Source organism: Bubalus kerabau, chromosome 18 (assembly GCF_029407905.1).
Source record: "Bubalus kerabau isolate K-KA32 ecotype Philippines breed swamp buffalo chromosome 18, PCC_UOA_SB_1v2, whole genome shotgun sequence".
Classification (NCBI taxonomy): domain Eukaryota; kingdom Metazoa; phylum Chordata; class Mammalia; order Artiodactyla; family Bovidae; genus Bubalus; species Bubalus kerabau.
In genome coordinates this window covers 60,113,045-60,130,480 of record NC_073641.1, presented here as the reverse complement: position 1 = coordinate 60,130,480, position 17,436 = coordinate 60,113,045, and the positions used below count along the sequence as shown (strand labels likewise).

Sequence of the window (17,436 nt, the reverse complement as noted above, 5' to 3'; positions counted from 1 at the left end):
TTTCACGAGTGACTGTAAAATGTTTACAATCAACCCCACTTGTTAAGAAGGAAGCAGCCTTTCCTTCCCCTCTATTCTTGGAACAAACAGAATAAAAACAACAAACAGAATAGGTACTAGAAATATTGGACTAGCTAAAAAAAGATAATGAGTTCAGTGTTAAATGGTGTCCTCAAATATAGTCCTTCATTTAATTTAAAAGTGCCGTGTTATTCTAAAACACATCTCCCTCTTTCCCTCCCTTCTCTCATTGCTCTGGACATTCTTTTACAGTGGAGAACTTTCCATGATAGAATTGTCATCATATTCATTTTAGGTATGAGTTATTTCTGGGAGAATGAAAGATTAATTGACCAGAGGCTGGGGCAATCTTTATTATTTATTATTTCAGTTCTTGCATATGTGCATGCTAAGTCACTTCAGTTGTGTACGAGTCTGTGTGACCCAATGGACTGTAGCCCGCCAGGCTCCTCTGTCCATGGGATTCTCCAGGCAAGAATACTTGAGTGGGTTGCCATGCCCTCCTCCAGGGGATCTTCTCGACCCAGGGATCAAACTCACATCTCTTACATCTCCTGCGTTGACAGGTGGGTTCTTTACCGCTAGCGCCACCTGGGAAACAATCCTTAAATACTTAGTAAATCATTTTCTCAATTAAATTTGTTTGTTAAACACAGTAGCTTTGATAAACATTGCACAAGCATACAGTCGGGCTTTCCTGGTGGGTCAGATGGTAAAGAATCCGCTTGCAATTCAGAAGACTTAGGTTTGATCCCTGGGTCGGGAAGATCCCCTGGAGTAGGAAATGGCAACCCACTCCAGTATACTTGCCTGGAAAAATCCATGGACAGAGGAGCCTGGTGGGCTGCAGTCCATGAGGCTGCAGAGTCAGACATGGCTGAGCTACTAACACACTCACACAAGGATACAACAATGCAGCTTTTCTTATTGTACTATAATATTATATTTGAGTTGGTTTTTAAATCAATGGAAATCTAATTGGTCCTCAGAGATGCGCAGGCAATTCCCATTTTGTGTGTGTGTGTGTGTGTGTGTGTGTGTGTGTGTGTGTAAGGGGGGCAGAAATTGAGGGGAGAGGCAGTTCAGACCCCTGGGTCCATCTGCATCTAAAGTCATATATACGTCCAAGATTTTCAATTTCAGGAGCCTATACATTCCTTTTCTTACCTGAACTGGTGTGAATTGGGTTTCTGTTATTCCTGTGAAAAAAGGAGAATATAAACTTAAAAAATTATATTTAGAGGGCTGAAGAAAAGCTAAAGAGTAGGTAATAGGAGCCTCCAGAGACCAATCCAAGAATTGGGGAGACTGGGTAACATGTCATGTCATCACATGTCGGGCGGCAGGGGCTCTGTCCAGAAGCTTGACTTGGAAGCCAGGACAAACTCCCAGGGAACACTCTTAGCAGCAGTGGGCAGAGAGGAAGGTGTGCTGCCAGGAGCTGGGGAAAGAGTGGGCGGTTTCCTTTTTCCATAAAAGGGGCTCCTATCCACTTTGGTTTGAAACCTTGGCATCAGCACTTCCGCCCCCCCTCTCCCCCCGCCGCAGCCCACACATCCAGTCATCCTGTGCTGTTAAGTCTCCTTCCACAATTCCTCTTGGACTCATACCTCCCTCTGCCTTCTCACTGCCAGCAACTTGGTCCAGGTGCCCACTAGTCCTTTCCTGGCACCCGTAAGGGTCTCCGTGCAGCTCCCGTGCCCACAGTCTTGGCCTCTGTCATCTGCTTTTCATTCTGTTTCCAGATTAGCCCCAAGGCTCAGTTCTGATTATAAAACAGCCACACGTGGTTAGAGGGCCTCGGATCGGGGATCTAGGGCAGCTCTGACTTGCTTGGGATCTTAAGAAAGATGGGGAACCTCGCTAGGTTTGGGGCTCTAATCTTTTTTTTTTCTTTTAAGATTTTAAAATTTATTTTAGTTTTGGCTGTGCTGGGTCTTTGTTGCTGGGCGTGGACTTTCTTTAGCTGTAGCTAGCAGGGCTGCTCTCTGGTCACAGTGCACAGGCTTCTCACTGCGGTGGTTTCTGTTGTTGAAGAGCACAGGCTCTAGGCACTTGGGCTTCCATAGTTTTGGCACACAGGCTTTGTTGGTCTGCAGCACATGAAATCTTCCCCAACCGGGGATCAAACTCGTGTCCCCTGCATTGGCAGGCAGATTCTTAACCACTGGACCACCGGAGAAGCTGGGCTTCAATCTTTGAAGTGAGAGGTGCACCAGGTGCCTTGACATTCATGGCCTCTACATTATCTATAAAAAAATCCCAGCCCTAACCTAACTCTTTCAGCTGTGACTGCTCTACCACACCTATACCTTCAGTTCAGTTCAGTTCAGTTCAGCCGCTCAGTCGTGTCCGACTCCTTGCGACCCCGTGAATTGCAGCACGCCAGGCCTCCCTGTCCATCACCAACTCCTGGAGTTCACACAAACTCACGTCCATCAAGTTGGTGATGCCATCCAGCCATCTCATCCTCTGTTGTCCCCTTCTTCTCCTGCCCCCAATCCCTCCCAGCATCAGAGTCTTTTCCAATGAGTCAACTCTTCGCATGAGGTGGCCAAAGTACTGGAGTTTCAGCTTCAGCATCATTCCTTCCAAAGAACACCCAGGACTGATCTCCTTTAGAATGGACCGGTTGGATCTCCTTGCAGTCCAAGGGACTCTCAAGAGTCTTCTCCAACACCACAGTTCAAAAACATCAATTCTTCGGCGCTCAGCTTTCTTCACAGTCCAACTCTCACATCCATACATGACCACTGGAAAAACCATAGCCTTGACTAGACAGACCTTTGTTGGCAAAGTGACGTCTCTGCTTTTGAATATGTTATCTAGGTTGGTCATAGCTTTTCTTCCAAGGACTAAATGTCTTTTAATTTCATGGCTGCAATCACCATCTGCAGTGATTTTGGAGCCCCCAAAAATAAAGTCTGACACTGTTTCCACTGTTTGCCCATCTATTTGCCATGAAGTGATGGGACCAGATGCCATGATCTTAGTTTTCTGAATGTTGAGCTTTAAGCCAACTTTTTCACTCTCCACTTTCACTTTCATCAAGAGGCTTTTGAGTTCCTCTTCACTTTCTGCCATAAGGGTGGTGTCATCTGCATATCTGAGGTTATTGATATTTCTCCCGGCAATCTTGATTCCAGCTTGTGCTTCTTCCAGCCCAGCGTTTGTCATGATGTACTCTGCATAGAAGTTAAATAAGCAGGGTGACAATATACAGCCTTGACGTACTCCTTTTCCTATTTGGAACCAGTCTGTTGTTCCATGTCCAGTTCTAACTGTTGCCTCCTGACCTGCATATAGGTTTCTCAAGAGGCAGGTCAGCCACCGTGAAATACTTTTTGTCCCTGACTGCCTCCATCCCCTTCCTTGGACATTCCTACCCCTGTTCATTCCTACCTCTGTTCATTTCACCCTCAGACTTTTGTCCACATAGACATCCTATCCATCCTCCCAGTCCAAGTGCTGTCCACGAAACTTTCTTGAACTCCCAGCTGAGAGCCAACTCAGCCCATCTTCTCTGTCAGGATGCTTTGCTATGTCCTATTGTTGTGTGTATATGCTAAGGTGCTTCAGTTGTGGCACATTCTCTGTGACCCCATGGACTGTAGCCTGCCAGGCTCCTCGATCCATGGGATTCTCCAGGCAAGAATACTGGAGGGGGTTGCCATTCCCTACTCCAGGGAATCTTCCCGACCCAGGGGTTGAACCCACATCTCCTGTGACTCCTGCTTTGCAGGCAGATTGTTTACTGCTGAGCCACCAGGGAAGCCCTGAGCATACATCAAACTTTCTGCCGAATTATCGCTCAAGGATCGAACCTTGGTGGTATTCATCATTGTAGTCCTTAAGGCATCCAGTGCAGCAGTTAGTTCTCAGTAAATGGTCGAGTAAATGAAAACACATCCTTTATTCTTGTGTGGCCAACTCATCTTGCAAAGCCCCTGGGAGCAGCCTGATGTTGTAGGTCTGTTGAATCAAATTATAGAATAATAATAATTATAAAGGGCCTTTAAAATTCCTGCTGAGTATCACTGGGGAAGCATGACCTCATTCCAGCCTGGGTCAACCAGTTGTCAACCATGCTGAGTGTTAGTGAGAGTCTCATTCAGAAACCTTCTATAGCTCCACATTGAGACCAGTCTAGCCAACCTTCTCCTTACTCTTTGCAAGACAAGAATAAGCTGGTTCTGGGCAGAAAAGGGTGGTCTCCTTCTGGTCCAGATCTTGACAGTGGAAACAAGGATGGAAAGGCTAGTCCAGAAGAATAAAGAGGAGATAAAAAGAAGGAAGAAAAGTCTGGGGGAAAATGGTAGCTCAGACAGTAAAGAAACTGCCCGCAATGCGGGAGACCTGGGTTTGATCCCTGGATTGGGAAGATCCCCTGAACAAGGAAATGGCAACTCACTCCAGTATTTTTGCCTGGAGAATCCCATGGACAGAGGAGCCTGGCAGTCTACAGTCCACGGGGTCACAAAGAGTCAGACATGACTGAGTGACTAACATACAAGACAAAGAGTATATGGAATATGGAGATGACAAGGGTCCCATAATCCTTTTCATAGCAAGATGACCTACTATAGATCCGTTGACATGTTGTGGTGAGACTGGGGATGGACAACACCAGATCCTGGGGCCAGGGGCTAGAATTATGTGGCTCTCTCCCACCTTACACAGTGAACCTTGAGACCTTCCTCCGGAATGCTGGCTTTTCTGCAGGGCTGAGGGGAAACGGGAAGCTGTACTTGGGTGAACCTTCGCTTCCTCCCCATTGGCTTCCCCTCTCCACCCACAGCAGCTTAAATCATTAAAGTCCCGTGTAATTAAAATTTCATCCAAGTTCCACCAGTTGTGCTTGCTGGCCACAGTGAAGTGTATAAATATCTTAGAAAGACATAAAGACAGAGGCTGCTTCCTGTCCGCGGTTTGCCCCGCACACAGGATGCCGTCTGTCTGCTACTGTCTGCAATCAACAGCCCAGGGAAGCCTGAACTCTCTGCTCCCACTAGCCCTGCTCTCACCGGACCTTTGTCCTGTAGCTTCATTTTTACATAGCTCAGGTCTGAGGGTCTTTGCTGTCAGTGGGGTTGGCTGGCTTTGCTCTGCTCATTACAGGACCTGAATGCTTGTTCTCTCCACTTCTCTCTCTCCATCTCTGTCTCTCCTCTCTTCTCTTTCTCTCTTTCCATTTAGGTTTTGATCTCTTACTTTTGCACACATTTATATTAAAATATCTAAATAAATGTTCTTGATGCAAAGAGCCAACTCATTGGGAAAGACCCTGATGCTGGGAAAAATTGAGGGCAGGAGGAGAAGTGGGTGACAGAGGAGGAGATGGTTGGATGGCATCACCAACTCAATGGACATGGGGAGCTCTGGAAGACAAGCTCTGGGAGACAGGGAAGCCTGGCGTGTTGCAGTCCCTGGGGTCTCAAAGAGTTGGACACGACTTAGAGCAACAACAAATAAATTTTCATTCTCTCATTTAACTAGAAAACTGAAGTTTTTCTCTCTTTCCCTCATCCTCTATGACAACATCAGGTTAATTTCTCTGAAACAGATTGGTATTGCTATTTCATTGCTCTGAAAGGTTCTCATTGCACAGTGGTTTTGCGTTACTTACGAGATGATGGTGAGGGTCTGCAGTGTGTCCGTTCACTGGATGACTAGTGGTGAGCACACATCTCTTGTCAGGCACTGTCAGGGGCTCTCCTGGCACAGATTCTCGAGGGAAGCTGCTGTGAAGGGATTAGCCCGCAGATTGGTCTCTAGTGTGCGGTTCTGCAGACCTGATGTCATGGGCAGTGTGTGTCTCTAAGTCAGACCATACCTTGCATGGTGTGGGGTATCTTTGAATTGGTGATGACTTTGCCGTGGCATCACCATATCTGAGATGTTTGTGGCAGGTTTGGGGTCAGCCTGCGTCTTAGGTTGGGTTCCCATGTAGCTGATCATGAGACAGGGATGAGAATGCAAGTATTAATAATTTATCTGGGAGATGGTCCCAGAGAAGAAGGGGATGAAGCCACTAAAGAAGGCATAATAAGATCAGTGACCTGTAGGTAACAGGTCTGGAAGCTATGCAGAGCAGGCCTTGGACTTACCCCAGCTGAGGCTCCGGGCAGCTGGGCATTGTCTGACCTGTGTCCCCAGACATCATTGCTGAGACCCTGGCACCGCTGATGTCCCCAGATGTGAGTGGTGCCAGGGTCCTGAAGCGATTGTACGTCTTGCTCACCTGTACGTCCTATGGTCAGTGACACGGGCCAGCTTGGCTCTAGACAGAGAGAGAGGGCTGAGGGGGCACAACAGAAGACAGAGGGATGCGCGGTAGCAGGGAGACCCCCTGTTTCTGGCTTGTGGAACCCCCTGTACAGATGATTCTCGTTATTTGCGGGAATGTTTGCTAGAGTCCCTGTGCACACCAAAGGAGGCGCACTGAACCATTGCTTCAGAAGGAAACGTACCTGTGGGTAGTGAGCCGAGAGACTAATGCCCGGCCTTGTTTGATGTGTTTCTGTTTAAAGACACCATCTATAATATGCACCGTTCATTAACCTTGGACTCAAGGCCAACTGCACCTTAATTCACACCTGATGAAGCTTGTCAACATGCTTTCTCCGATAAGGCCCATCCCAGCCTTTTTGCTCTGTGACACTAGATAGCATTATGTTTTGGGACTGTTTTAGACAACAAAATCACCAAAATTAAGCACAGAAAATGTGAAAAGTGTGGCACCAAGTAGACCACAAAAAGGCGCCTGTTGGTATTGTGAGAACTGAAATAAGAAGGCAGTGCATTGACTTGTTAAACCCCCGCTGGGGACAAGTGCATCGGGCAACTTGATTTTTTTGCTGTGCTGTGTCCTAAAATGCTTGTGAAAGTGCCCTGAGTTTCATTGATTGTGGGGTTACAGAAAAATTTTATTGAGTACTTTGTGTGGTTAGTAGCTAAGTCATGTCTGGCTGTTTGTGACCCTGTGGACTGTAGCCCGCAAGGCTCCTCTGTCCATGGAATTTTCCAGGCAAGAATACTGGAGTGGGTTGCCATTCTCTTCTCCAGGGGATCTTCCCTACCCAGGGGCTGAATCCATGTCGCCTGCATTGCAGGCAGATTCTTTACCGCTGAGCCACCAGGGAAGCCCTTTACCGAGTAGGTGAATTTAAATTATGGAATCTGTGAATAAAGAGGATTGAATGCCTTTGCCTTAGGATAAATATGGCAAAACCTACCATAAGGCTTAGTGGGGTATGTCCAATTCCACCACACAAACTATGGCGTGGTGTTACTGTGGGGGATAAATAAGTGACTAGGGCAGGCCTGTGCCACCAGTCGAAGTCTGTTCAATAGTTGTTGCTGCTGCTGCTGCTAAGTCACTTCAGTCGTGTCCGACTCTGTGCGACCCCGTAGACGGCAGCCCACTAGCGCTCCCCCATCCCTGGGGTTCTCCAGGCAAGAATACTGGAGTGGGGTGCCATTGCCTTCTCTGGTTCAATAGTTACCCGTCCTTACACAGTTGTTTAAAAACACCAGGAGGTAATGCTTCTTAACAGAGAAATCTCTTTGAATCAGAGCAATGTGTCTCTGGCAAATTTGGATTTTCTTGGTGATACCAGTGATGCAGAGAGGTCAGTACCTGAATTAGATGGATATCCATATAATTAATACATGAGTATGTTTCAGGTCACTTTTTTAATGTGTTGAACATGAAGGAAGAGGCTTAGAAATATGAACTGGCTTGGGAATAAGAAAGGCAAGCAAGAGATAGTAATTTGTGCAAGTAAGAGAGGAAATAAGATAGAATTTGCATGAGTGTACCTATCTTATATATAAAAATAAAAATTTAATATAAAAAAATATATCTTAGATGTAAGCTAAACCCACCAGGGCTGATGCTATACTTGCTGGAAACAATGGAAAGCACTAGGAGAAAGGAACTAGGTTTTGTGGCTGATTTAGCAATTTCTAAATGGCATAGAGTTGGGTAAAACTGGTTAGAAAATTAAAGAAATGAAAGTGCTAAATATGTTTCCTGTTTCTTGTGAAGGATGTTTGGTTGTTTTTGTCCACTGTCTCTCTCTCTCAGTTAATTATGGCCCATGTTTGATTATGGCATGGAAGAGAAATTGAAGAATGATTTCTGGATAAATTTTGAGGCTAACATGATAATACGTGGTAATAAACATTACCTGTGACTTTTTGTTCTTTAAATTCTACTAAGATAGAGTCTTTCACTGTAATTCAAAATGAATGCTTGCATTCATTCATTCATTCACTTGTAGTTCACACACTGAGTGTTCATTCTGTCCAACACCCTTCTGGGTATTGGGAATATGATAGTGAATTAAACCAAACTCTTTCCCTATGGAGCTTACTCAGTAGCTGAAAGAGGCAGACAATAAATAAATATACACATAAAACAGAATTTCAGATGCTGCTAAGAGTAATGGAGAAGCAGAGCAGGTAAGGGGAATGGGGCTCCTTTGGTACGCTGCTTCAAGTCCTCATGGTCCTCTCTTTTCCCCCAACTTCTGCCATCAAGACCAGTTCTGGGGACTTTGGCCAGCTGTGCCTTCCCTGCTACTGAGCCTGGGACACTCCATGGAAACCAGCTTTATTCTCAGACACTGTTTTTGTTCAGTTGCTCAGTTGCGTCTAACTCTTTGTGACCCCATGGACTGCAGCACGCCAGACTTCCCTCTCCTTTACTATCTCCCAAAGTTTGCTCAAACTCACGTCCATTGAATTGGTGATGCCATTCAGTCATTTCATCCTCTATCATCCCCTTCTCTTCTGCCTTCAGTCTTTCCCATCACATGGTCTTTTCCAGTGAGTCAGCTCTTCGGATCAGGTGGCCAAAGTACTGGAGCTTCAGCTTCAGCATCAGTCCTTCCAATGAATCTTCAGGGTTGATTTCCTTTGGGATTGACTGGTTTGATCTCCATGCAGCCCAAGGGATTCTCAAGAGATGCATAACCCCAAAGTGCATGCAGGAAGGGGTCAATAAATGCTTCTTGTTTATGCCCCCAGGGGTGTAGTTCTGATACGCATTTCCTAAGCTTCCTCCAAAGGCACCCAGAAACATCAGGGAGACAGTCACCTAGACTGCACATCTGTGGAGGCCCTTCCTTTCTTGCCCCTTTCTTTCACCTGACCCTGCCCTTCTGCTCCCCCAGGGATTGAATTCTCAAATAAGTTCCTGCATGTAAGCCTTTGTCTGGGCTCTGCTTTGGGGGACTCCAGGCTAAGATGGAGAATGCGAAGATTGGGATGGATTGCAGATATAAGTGGTTGCATAAGATACAAGGTGTTGCAGATATAAATGGAGTTTTCAGGGAAGGTATCACTGAGAAGGTGTGTTTGAGAAAAGGCCTGAAGAAGAGATGTAATAATCAAATGGATAATCGACACGTGAGTGCTGAAGATACTGCAGGTGATAGCAAGGACAGAGGCCTTTTATCAGTGTGGCTGGAATGCAGAGAGTGAGGCGGAGTAAAAGGTGATGAGGACAGAGGGATGAACTCCTTCCAGATCCCATCCCACGGTGCCTGGGTTTCATTCCAAGCGAGAGAACCAATGTATTCTCAGAAATTCTGAGCGCTTTGCCCATTTCATGTTTTACTTTATTATTTTATGTTTACATGATACACTTGGATCCCCATTTTTATAGGCAGGTAAGTTGAGTCTTTAAAAGTATTGTCTCCTCGATGAAAGCTGTATATTCCTATTCTCAGTTTTCTTGGTTTGCTAACCAATGGGGAACTTCTTTGAGGACTGGATGTATTTATTCAGTTTACTGGTGGAAGAAGAATCAAAAGGACTGAATTTAATGATTAGTTACTAAATGCTGCTTCCCTGGTGACTCAGCTGGTAAAGAATCTGCCTGTAATGCAGGAGACTGGGGTTTGAACCCTGGTTCAGGAAGATCCCATGGAGAAGTGAATGGCTACCCACTCCAGTATTCTTGCCTGGAGAATCCCATGGACAGAGGAGCCCAGTTATGGTCCATGGGGTCACAAAGAATCAAAGATGACTGAATGACAAACACTTTGAGGACTGCACACAGATATTATTGTACTATATCAATGCATGTTGGTCCTAGAATATTCTTTCCAACTTCACTTATTGAGCAAATATTTACTGAGTGCTACCATCTGCAGGACATTGTGAGGCAACAGGAGAAACTCAAGATTCCAAGTGCTTGAGAATGTGCTAATGCACAGTGGCTTCTAAATCAACCGGAGACAGTTCCTAGAAGTCTTCTAATCAAGTATGACATATTCAATTTGTCTCTTGTACTTTACTTTCTTTCCTTTTTTGCTTCTTCCTCTCCTCTTTTGGTTTTATGGGAAGAACTTGCATCCATCAAACCACATTCCTGATTACTTCAGATTTCATAAATCCTATCACTATCTTCATGCATTTTGCATCTCTTCTCTAATTTGTCCCTACTGACTCCAAAAGTAATTCTTCTTGGGAGTCTTTTGAGAGAAAAAGAGAGCGAGAGAACTAACTGCCTTGAGTGCATATATATTTACCATTGCTATATATTCTGCTTGGATTGATGGAGAGAAATAACCAGAGTGGGAATTCAGAGGATATGAATGACCTGTGAGGGCTTGAAGAATTTGGAAATTAAAGGAGTAATATAGATAAATGCTCAACTTGTCAATCTGCTGTGCTCATTCAACGTGACACGGGGTTCTCCAAAGGGTGGACACATCCTGTGAATGTCTTCTGTCTTGCTCCAAAAAGAGTCTCCATCACAGGTTTAGATGTTTTTTCTGGCCTCACCTTGTCTTGACTTGGACATATCTGGCTCTGTGTTTACAGGTCTTTTCTGCTTTTACTTTTTGGCTGTGCTCCACCTGTATTGCAGTGCCTGGGCTCCTCCAGTTGAGGCGTATGCATTCTAGAGCATGCAGCCTCAATAGTTGCTGTGTGTGGGCTTTGTTGCGGTAGGTGGGATATTAGGTCCCAGACCAGGGATCGAACCCCCCTCCCCTGCATTGGGAGCAGAGAGTCTTATCCACTGGACCACCAGGGAAGTCCCTGTGATTACAGGTCTTTTCAGTATAGTGTGCTGTATCATACCGAGATCATTTGTGATCGTGTTGTGTAGTTTTCCTTTTCTTGGGCTCCTCTTCCCTCTTGAACCATCTCAGTCAGTGGGATCCCGCTTCTTGTTCCCTGGGAACTCTTGGCCTTGGCAGCAGGACTCCTATCTGAGCCCACATTGGATTTCACATCTCTTGGAACTTCCTTATAATTAAGGAGAATCACAGGAAAATTAGCAGTTCTTTTGTCACTTCCTTTACTTTCTGAGAAGTGAAATTGTAAGTAAGGCAGGTTGAATCCAGACATTCGTCAGATGACCTGATTTTAAGATGGAAAGTTCCAATATTTCTAGGTCAATGAAGTCTCTCTTTATTTCCATAACTTGCCAATGTGCCAATTTTTTGATGAGAGTCAAGATTAACCAATTTCTTCAGCATACTTCCATTACAGTACCTCTTTTGTTCCTCTTTCTATGTTTTATACACATCTTGTATATGTATATGATGTATATGCATATGACATATATGTATATGATGTATATGCATATGATGTATATGTATATATATTCTGCCATTATCTAGATTTCACTACTAAAATTTTATTCTTGTATTCACAGATTTCCCCAAAGGTTAGAGGGACCATATGTTCCAATCTGCCTGAGACATTTCTCATTTATCTGTTCTTGCTGGAAGAACTAATAGTTAACACCTTCCCTTTGGTTTCAAAGGTATGCTAGTGTGGGCTCTAACCCGTATGATTACCCTATCAAAGTTTTTCTTTTTCCTCTTGCACTCTGTCTCCTCTCTCAACGACTGAATCCTGAGTTGGAAATCAAGATTAAAAACAACATCTGTGCCCCCTGGACCTTTAATTTCCTGACTAGTGCTTCTAGCCCTTGGGGATTTTTCTAGCCACAAGCTCCTGGCTGTGTTGAGTCCATGTCTGGCTGAACTGTGCCATCCACCCCAATGGTTTTTTTTTTTTTTTTTTTCCTCTTGGGTCTTTGATCCCTTAGTTTCAGTGTTCAGCTGGCTCCTCTGATTCTTTCCTGCAGGATGTGATGTTTTGGTCCATCTCCATTGGGTCATCGGTCAGGCCTGTGGGAGGTTGGGTTCCACTTGTCATACAGGTGAACAGGTTCTGAGTCTCCTTTTTTCTTCTTCCTCTTCTTTCACCAACCTGTATCCTGAGGATCTTTGATATCCAGAATTGTTATTTTCTTCTGGGAATTCTTTGCCATATGGAACCCAGAAGGCATGCAGACAGGAGTTGGCTCCAACTTTTTGACCTTCAAGCAGGGAGACCAGCTTGGATGAAGGTGGCCTCCAGCAGAAAGAAAAAAGAAAATCCTAGCACGTTCCCATAGATTGTAGAAACAACCCTCCCCACTTGTCTACTTCTGGGAAGATAGGGTGTGTTGAGGTATCAAGCCCTTAACTTCTTCCCTCACACCTCCCGGAGCAAGCTCCTCTTTGAACTGTCCCAGTTGGAAGGACCCAGCCCATGTCAGCAGTCAAGATCATGATCTTGGAGTCAGAGAGCTCTGGATTTGTTCTTTGCTCTATGGCCTCAGGCAAGTTACCTTATTTCTAAGTTGCTTTCCTGGTGAAATGACAATATCAATTCTTACTCTATGGGACTTAGTGTTAAAAGTGTTAGTCGCTCAGCTGTGTCTGACTCCTTGTGACCCCATTGACTGTAGCCCACCAGGCTCCTCTGACTGTCCTTGGGATTCTCCAGGCAAGAATACTGAAGTGAGTAGTAATTCCCTTGTCCAGGGCATCTTCTGGACCCATGGATCGAACCCTGGCCTCCTGCATTGCAGAAGGATTCTTTACCATCCGAGCCACCGGGGAAGAGAGGACTTACTGGAGCGTTAAATGGAGCACTAAATGAGGGCTTCCCAGGTGGCACTTGTGGTAAAGAATCCGCCTGCCAAAGCAGGACATGCATCCCTGGGCTGGGAAGATCCCCTGGAAGAGGGCATGTCAACCCACTCTGGTATTCTTGCCTGGAGAATCCCCTGGACAGAGAAGCCTGGCAGGCTACAGTCCATGGGGTTGCAGAGTCGGACATGACTGAGTGACTAACCCTACGCTACTTACTAAATGAGGTCATATGCAGAATATGCTGAGCATCGTACCTGGCACTTAGTGTATACTAGTAAAGAGCTGTAATTCTTATATTAACTATTAGTATTAGCTCTAGTGTCAGAATTATACTGAACTATCCATTCATCAGATTCTATCTTATGGAGGTGACAGCGAGCCCTAACACAATGACAACAATCGTTGAGCCAACAGTGAGACTCTGAAGGCAACCCTGTCTTGGACTTTTGCGAGGCTATTGCTGGCTAAGAATGCCAGAGTCAGTTAACCAGCCCAAAGACCGTGTGATGGAGTAAAAATGAGTCTGACTGCCTGAGCAATTGAGTGACTTTGATTTTTGTTTTGCAGATTCCTCACTTTTTAACTCAGCAAGGGATAACATCCACAGTTACTTTTCTTCTTGGAGAAGGATAACATGGTGTGAACCAAGGGTGAGAGAAACTAAGGTCTCAAGCAGATCTTGAATTACGACCCGACCAGGCCGGAACTCTCGAGAAGGCTTTACGGGTATGTCTGAGAGTGCGGCCCTCAAATGAAATGTGAGTGCTGCTGAGCTACTTTTTCCTTCTGGAAGCCAGGGGCAAATTCCTGACACTCCTCTCCTCTAAGTTCTTGGTTCTTTGATTTTTTTTTTCCCTTCGTAAATTGTTTTCCAGATCCTATCTCAGTTGGTACTCATAACCAGCTGAACCAACACTTCCTGGAAATTTTTGATAACTCCTTTCAGTTGGTAAAGTTAATTAGGAGATCCTGCCTTTCTTCTATAGCCAATATTACCCATTTCATGAAGGCTTGTATTCAGATGATATTATTTATTTCTGGTTATTTCTGAGCACCATCTCTAGGTGAGAAAAGAGTGGATAAACTGAAGTTCATAACACTTAAGTGATGCTCCTAAGAGCTTATGATGAGTCAGGGAGCAAAACAGGAATAGAAACCACGATTCTAGTCTCTCAAACTGTTTTTCTGACCACTAGACCACACTTCCTCTCTAGACTATGAAACACTGGAAAATAAGAGTCAGGCAGAGAGTAAATATGGGAGGCAAACCCACAGAAACACAATTTTCCTTGTACCCAAATCATGTCATTTAGCAAAGGAAAACAGAATAAACACCCCAGACTCTTTGCTGTCATCAAAATTATAGCCTAAACCCATAAGGGATATAGAATAGGAAGTGAGCCTGCCCGGAATTGACATACTTTTTCCATTTAAAATGAACTTGAAAAATGGTCCGTTTTTCAGTCCTGATGTGTTTTTCCCTTGTATAAAAGGAGAATCTAAGCATTCAGTTTTATTTAGATTCAAGGGTATTCTGTTACTCTCATTCTTCACAAAGTAAAGATGTATTAATCATTTATAGTGTGTTTAAGGCTTTGTGGGAACAACAGGCTTATTAAACATAGTCTCTGTCACTAAACTTAACATTTTGTTGGCCAGAGACTACGTATACCTATGAAGAACTGAAAACAGTTGATGAATATCAAATGAGTAGGAGTGATTAAAAAGCAGTTTCTGATGCACAATAGTGAAAACCTAAGTGACGTTGTAGGAAGACTTGGGCTTGAGTCCCAATGGTACCACTAGCTAACTTTCAGTCTTGGACAAATCAGATGTATATATCAACTGGAGGCAATAACAATTACCTGCCTGTCTTCCAACAGCACTGGTGAGGAGACCATCATGGGAAACTATGTGTAAAATGGATTGTAAATTGGAAGAGAAAATGTGGCAGGAATTCACCTTGTAGGAGGTATCAGAATCAGGCCAGAGTTACACAGACAAGCCTTTCTCCTTTGTATCCACAGTCCCCAGTGATCCAGCTTTCATGAGGTATTCAGCATGTCCAAATGGAAAATAAAACAAGAAATTAAACGCAGGCTTCCTTTGAAATTATTTTTGGCTATGAGAACAGAAAATAGTATGATATTTTTCCTTTGGCTAATAGCTTCTTGCCTCATCCTTTGGAATGAGGGTGAGTGAGAGAGATGAACACCTTGTGTGAAAACTGCTGACAATGGTTGTGAACAGATTTTACTTTGAGGGGCTTCCCTGGTGGCTCAGATGGTAAAGAATCTGCCTGCCAACACAGGAGATGCAGGTTCTCTCCCTGGGTTGGGAAGATCCCCTGGAGAAGAAAATGGCAACCCACTCCAGCATTCTTACCTGGAAAATTCCATGGACAGAGGAACCTGGAGGGCTACAGTCCACGGGTCTCAAAGAGTCAGAATGACTGAGCACACACACACACACAATGGTTGTGAGAGAGGAAATGGAAAATAGTTTTCCATTTGGAGGAGCAAGGCATGCCACTCAGGGAAGCTGGGTCCTTTGTTGGCTGGGACACAGAACGCCCGAGCCCTGCCCACCTGTGGTTCCCAGGACGCATCAGCAGCACCATTTCATCACCCAGGCGATGTAGCAACCAACGGGAATCCTTGAATGACCTTTTCATGGAAACAAGCCTGAAATTGTGTTCAGGGTTCCCATCTGTGGTGAAACTGGGTATTGTCGAATGGGAAACTTGAGAAAAGGCAGGGATTTACTTTTAAAATTAGGCAAGGAAAATTTAACATAATTATTGTTAAAGTAGAGTTTGCAAGGACATTTTATTTCCCGGAGGTTGTGTGATCTTTCTTATCGAGGAAACAGCTAGCTGGAAGACTTTTGTCTAAGATGCTTTCATTCATCTCTGTATCAAGTTACTCTTTCACTGCAGTAATTCATCACATTTTACATTTAACAAAAGAATGTAGATTCTTACGTTGACTGGGTGACCCTAATTGTGATATCAAAAGAAAACTATTTAAAGTTGTCTTCTATCTAAAATAAAGCAATTATTTAGACTACAATCCCTGTCTTCTTTAGGGGGCAGTGCATGGCCTGATGTAAATAAGACTGTAGAGTCTTTGTGCCAGATGTCGAATAATAGGCAGCATTTAGGAAATAATAATACTCTGGCGCCTGCCAGTCCTCAAGCATGTTTATGACTGAAATTTATACGAAAAGCATTGTGGGTGGTTGTAATATATTAGCGCCACCTAGTGGTGATGGGCAGAGCGGCCTTTGTTGACTCCCCAAGATCCCGCCTCCATTACCGGGTGGCGCTCGTGTTAAAGAACCTGCCTGCCAATGGCAGGAGACCTAAGAGATGCAGATTTGATCCCTGGGTTGGGAAGATTCCCTGGAGAAGGAAATGGCTACCCACTCCAGTATATTCTTGCCTGGAAAATCCCATGGACAGAGGAGCCTGGCGGGCTAAGTCCATCCATTAAACAAATTACCGCCAAGCACAGATGATTGAACTCCATTTATAGTCTTTTATTTATATTTGTTGCCACATTCTGCTTTAAAAATTAAGGGTACTGTACAATCAAGGTAAAAAGATAGAGAAGTGTGCAAACCATTGTAATAAGGGCAGTAATAATAATTGCTAACATTTTTTGAGCACAAATACAACAGACTTTATACTAACTGCCTTTTATAATCCTTTTAGTCAATTCTCACAAGATGCTTTCATGCTGGCTCAGTGGTAAAGAATCTGCCTGCTAATGCAGGAGACTGAATTCGATCCCTGAGTCGGGAAGATGCCCTGGAGAAGGAAATGGCAGCTCACTCCAGTATTCTTGCTTGGAAAATCCATGGACAGAGGATCCTGGCAGGCTATACAGTCCATGGGGTCACAAGAGTCAGACAAGATTTAGCAACTAAACCACCACCACCAGCACCATGAGATTCTGTGAGGTTGATATTATTCTTTTTCTCCCTATTTTGCAGGTGAGGAAACTGAGGCACAGAGTTCAAACACTAGCCTAGCTTACACATTTGGTATTTAGAGGATACATGCCTCCCTTGTCTCATGTGTGCATGCTAAGTTGCTTCAGTCATGTCCGACTCTTTGCAACTCCATGGACTGTAGCCCACCACGATCCTCTGTCTCTTATGTCTTGGCAGGAGAGTTCTTTACCAGTAGCACCACCTGGGAAGACTTACTGTAATTAAATTTTCAGCCTTTTCCTGTTGGTGCCATCAGGAGCACCTATGCTAGGATACTGTGAGTAGATGGAGCTCATAATTTCCCCCCAATTCAGAAAGAACCAGCAGCTAGGGAAGCAGTGGGCTGTCCTGATTGAGAATGGATGCTCCAGGGTCAGACCAGAACTGGGTTCAAGTCACAACCCAGTCAGATTCCTTCTGTATCCTTGGACAAGTCATGGTATCCACTTAGAACCGCTGTTCCCTCTAA

At 44.5% G+C, this 17,436-nt stretch overlaps 1 long non-coding RNA gene across 1 annotated transcript; it reads left to right on the top strand.

The window, feature by feature from the left end:
- The first annotated feature begins 11,695 nt into the window (after window positions 1–11,695).
- On the top strand, window positions 11,696–15,026 carry LOC129632783 (uncharacterized). Its single transcript, XR_008704665.1, has 3 exons — window positions 11,696–11,809; window positions 13,539–13,697; window positions 14,855–15,026. It is a non-coding gene; the product is annotated as an uncharacterized LOC129632783 (long non-coding RNA).
- The last annotated feature ends 2,410 nt before the right edge of the window (window positions 15,027–17,436 follow it).